Raw genomic sequence first — 5,249 nt, forward strand, 5'->3', positions numbered from 1 at the left:
ATTTCCGTAATTGAAATATTTATAATTTATTTTTTAAATTGTAATTTACGTGTTCTAGAAAATTGAATTTTTCTATAATTCCACGTAAAGTGAAACCTGTAAAAATTCGGAATCTTACTAAAATGGAAACCTGTCTAAACGTGAAAAATATATTCGATACCGCACGAGTCCGGTTTACACAGGTTTCACTGAATTTTTCCCGTTTAGACAGGGTTTACTGTACTTATAATCTTATTAAGTTCGTACTTTGAGATTTACGTTAATAACTAAACTAAAGCCAAGACTTCGATTTAACGCGCCTAAATCGATACTAAATCGAACGTAGTGCTAAACGTTGTATTCAGTAATGAGGTGTACACACGAGTTTTCCTTAAAAGTCACGTGGTTTAGATGAAAAAGATTTTTATATATTGTACCTTTACTCATATAACTTAGTCCTTTATGGAATAAATAAACATATAAGGATTATAGTTAATATTAGGGACCATTATTTAAAGACTACGTAGTTAATTTTAAATAATGAACATCATTTGGAATAATAATGTAAATAAAACTTAAGGGGTCCGGGCTGCAAATGCTCTCACTTCAAATTAATAATGGCTTGTCCCTGTACATCATACTTTTCCTTTTAGAATAGAGTCGTGTCGGTTTAACACCTTTCGAGGGGGGAAGTTTTGAAGTGAAATAACATGACTTCCGATGTAAACAGTAAGTTTGTATACAGTTAATAGGGGCCTCCTGCCCCTAAGCTTTCCATATCCGGCCTTGAATTTCATTTATCTAACACCGTTCTCGAGATTAAGGAAAGACAGTAAGAATTTCTGTCTACAATTTTTCACATTGCAGCCCAATAACGAGTAAAATATTCGTCAAGTCAGACCACACTCGACATATGACACGTGACCCCTTCTAGCTCCCCATCTTCTCGACCTTTAACCACTAAAATTTAATAGAACCAATCTCTCTAATACACAAAACTTCTTGCAAAATTTCAAAAATTTTCGACAAAAGGCACAAGAGTTATTAAAGTTTCAAAGTGACTGAACACAATCGTGTCCCCACACCCTTACACACGAAAAATAACCTGAATTTTTTATTTTTATATATTTTTACAGCCCGTGCGAAAATTATAGAAAAAATTAATTTTCTACAACGTGTAAATTACACTTTAAAAAAAATAAATAAATTACACATGTTTCGGTTACGGAAATCTACAAATAAATTCGTCCAATCAATTACGCTCGTTTAAAAACCGATGGAAAAATATTCGATTTTTTTTTTTCTAGAAGAAAGCGATTATTTTCTAGATAAGATCTACAACAATGGAAAAGGAACGGTATTTTCTTTATTAATAAAATTGAAGTTAAGAGGAAAATTAACGGATTTCTGTCAGAATCGATACCAACAAGTTCTATTTGTTAAAAGTATTAAGTAGATAGCTAGTTAGATTAGATACTTCCCTCTAAAAAAAAAAAAGAGGGGGGAGAGAATAAGAAGAGGAGAAAACTAGTCCATTAGTAATCATTTATCGACAGAAATTAAGAGAAAGGCACTGGGTGTTAAATCTAACGATGAATGTTAAGATAAAACTGGATGAACGTCGTTATCATTGTCATTTTTCCTCTCTCACAATGAACTGAATATCTTCCTCTCACAGCATTAAATTGCCTCTTATCCCTTGTCATTTTTCCTGATAGAAAATGCCTGCCTCTGTCATTTGCCAACATAAAAGAGGGAAAAACAGGAGAATAAAATAGAAAAATCTTGATTATTACTTTCCATTTTCTAGAATATTTTATGGCCTAGTTTCTTCTGCATTATTTATTCTAATTTTAGTTTTTCTTCTATTAAAAAAATATATATAATAATATAAAATAACTCTTTCTAGTCACTTCGATGATTTTGAAGCTTAGTAGGAACGGGGTGGGGGAGTTTAATACATGTATCTAAGATAGTATTCTGGTCATTATCTCGGTAACAGGTTCGATAATGACAGCATCGTTTACTAGTCTCATTAATTAGTCATGAGACTGGTTTGGTGGATGAAGGGTGAAGTTGATTAAAACAGCATTTACAAGAACTTTTCTACGTTGGAAATTTATATATATATACGTATAAAACCCTATATATATATATATATATATAGGTTTTTTTTCCTGAATTTCCAATTACCTTTACTCAGATGAGAATCCATTTTTAGAATAGGATATTTAAAAAGATGTATCGATTCTATTAAAATGGTTATTAAGGTTCCTTTTTTTTTTGTTTTATCTCGTAATGTAACGCTTAGTTATATATTCTGTCCGCATTTTGTAAGAATAATTGCATAAAACTGAGCCTTTACAACTGGAAAAAAAAATAATCCAGCAACGAGTTGTTTAACTTTCCCGGCAACGTTTAAATTTTCGATGGCGCCATCTGTTAATATATTTTATTATTAAAAACTTTATATATTTTTTAATTTTCAGGGTAGGGTTGAATTTTATTTTAAAAGAATTATAAATGATGATAACAAGTAAAATCGTCATTAAGTCCGATCCTATTAGAGATACACACGCGACCCCCTTTATCTTCTCAACCCGTCGACCTTTAACCACCAAAATTTAGTAGAATCAAACCCCCTAATATACGAACCTCCCAGTAAAATTTCAGAAAATTTTGACTAAAAGTACAGGAGTTATTAAGTTTCAAAGAGGGTAAACCAAAATTCTGCCATCCCCCATACAGACATCCATACATACAGAAAAAAATAGTAGTAAAATTATTTATTTTTATACTCACTTAGCGTTAGAAATGTAGAAAATTTTATTAAATATTCCAAATATATCAGGAGAAAAGGATGAAAAGGATATAGATGAAGCTCAAGAGCACTGTCATTGAAGATCTAGAATAGTGTATTATGTTGTCTTTACTGACATTAGATCCCGAAACGGGTGTAATATATTTTCCAAAACGATAAAAAAAATACTTTAAAATTTATATATTTAAACACCTTCCAACCTTAAATATATTCTATCTTCCTGTAAATATTCTTGTATCGGTGTATTACATTGCCTTTCCTGCTATCACATCTGAAAACTACAAAAAAAAATCACAAAAAAAGGGACCAAAATTAGTTGAAAGGGATAAATTTAAAGGTATTTTAACAGAATATATCAAGAAAAATACACTCACTCTACTGTCAACAGTGATATATAACGTTTTATGTAATCCTTGAAGGAACTGCAACACTAAAATGGAATAAGAAAATATAGAGAAGTGTGTATAAATAAATTATAATTAATGTACTGTACTTTAAGCATCTTTCAACGAAAATATATAATAATAATAATAATAAAAACAGTCACTCACTCTACTGTAAACATTCTTATATAACTTTACGATCATCAACTTCTTAGAATGGAGCTCCTCGGCTTCCACGAAGTGAATTTTATGATGTTATAGTGAAAGATCATGAAATGCTTCAACAGAAAACAGCATTTTATTCGGTTATTTTTAATGTAAATAATTAAAAAAAATCGATTTTAATCGAAGCTACAGGGGTTTATTTCTCGTAAGAAATAGGTTAGAAGTTGAAAGAATGGCGTGTATCGACGTGGAAGGAATAAAAATCAAGATTAGTCTGAGAGGAACAACAAGTGGATTGCCTTGAGATAAACAAACAAGATCACGAAAGAAATTAAGAAGTAATGTTAGCCTGTGGGCTTCTTGTAGAGAGAAAAAAAAGGGTAGAAAAAATAATTCTAGAGTAATATTAAGTGAGGAAAACTTCAGTATATTAACAATGCCAGAACATTTTAAAGGTATTAAAACACGTTAAAGATGGGATTATTAAGAAAGATTGGCTTCAAGCTGTAATTGAGTAACCATCATTAAAATAAGATAATCATCAGAAGGGTATTCTGAAGATAATATCATTATCACTTTCTACACAATCAACGTCAAACCTTTCAATTTTCTAGAGAAACAAACTAATTAGACTAAATGCAGTTAAAAGGAAAAGTAGTAAACGTTATTAACTCGTTTGGGGTCAATCGAAATGGTCGGATGTTGAGGAGGAGGAAAGGGACTTAAAACTATTCTTTATTTGGTAGAAAAAGAAAAAAGAAAGTGTCAAAGATCGATTCAAGCTAGAGAAAATAGCAAAATTATTAGAGAAAATCCTGAAAATAATGACTTTAGGGATTTACTAAAAGGAGGAGGTGGAAGAGGAGAAGAGGGAAAGTAGTAAAGTTTTTAGTGAAGCGAAGCTCGAAATGGGATAAAAAAAAATCCATTTTATAACACAGGAAAAGTCGAATATTTCGAGTAACATACCGCAACAGAGTGTAATCCATTAATAAAGTTGAACAAATATGTCATTAAGGCAACAATACATGCAATAAATTAATTTGGTAGGAGACATGTAACAAATGGAATTACTGTTTTGCTGCTGGATATATATATATATATGTATGAAAGGGAAGTGAAGTCACAATAGCCAGTCAACACAATCCATTTGTTTCGCACATCTTTCATTATGGATGGCACAATTAAAACAAACAAAACGTTACCCGCTTGTATGGTATTCTGTTGAAGAATTTCCTCTTTTGGCACAATTACTGAAGAGATCCGTTTAAGAAAAGTTTCTTCTTTTTCCATTGTGTTAGATGCAGCAAGAATATAAAAATCTTTTTCCTTCTTCTTCAGTGATTCTAACATTCGAATAATTCATAATTCTTGCCTTTTTCTTCTTCTAAAAATAAAACTAATTACACTTAAAGAAAGGAATAAAGTACCAGAAGGGTAATTTGGCCAACGAATTAATTGCCTAAAAAGATAATTTATAAATTTATGATCTCGTCCTACTCTTTAATAATAAAACTACTTAAGAGGAAGGAAGGAAGGAAGAAGAGCGGAAATAAAAATAAAAATAAATAAAAATAAATATTCCGCATCATTAAACACGAGAAAATTCCTTATAAAAATACCCAATTAATTACGTTCGACAACATTAAAATCCTCACGTTAATTGAACTGTNAGATATCTCTATAACTTGTTTTCTTTTTGCTTATAGAAGAATTCTGCACGCTACCAGATATATATATATACACATACACGTACATACATACTCACAGCCAAGAGCAGCTGTCGAAACCGAAATTCTTTTATTGACCAAGAGGAAGTGAAGATAAACAAACAGAGAAAAGCTGTGTAGAAAAAAAAAGCAATTACTGACATTGCTTACAACAGCAATTTGAAAGATTCG

At 30.8% G+C, this 5,249-nt stretch overlaps 1 long non-coding RNA gene across 1 annotated transcript; it reads right to left on the reverse strand.

The window, feature by feature from the left end:
* Positions 1–2,441: 2,441 nt before the first annotated feature.
* LOC111624568 lies at positions 2,442–4,866 on the reverse strand. The gene is made up of 3 exons (XR_002756600.1): positions 3,175–4,866; positions 3,001–3,078; positions 2,442–2,884 (listed from the first exon to the last, which is right to left on the reverse strand). It is a non-coding gene; the product is annotated as an uncharacterized LOC111624568 (long non-coding RNA).
* Positions 4,867–5,249: the final 383 nt, after the last annotated feature.

Source organism: Centruroides sculpturatus, unplaced genomic scaffold, assembly GCF_000671375.1.
Source record: "Centruroides sculpturatus isolate CEXI.00-Female unplaced genomic scaffold, Cexi_2.0 scaffold27, whole genome shotgun sequence".
NCBI classification, from domain to species: Eukaryota; Metazoa; Arthropoda; class Arachnida; order Scorpiones; family Buthidae; genus Centruroides; species Centruroides sculpturatus.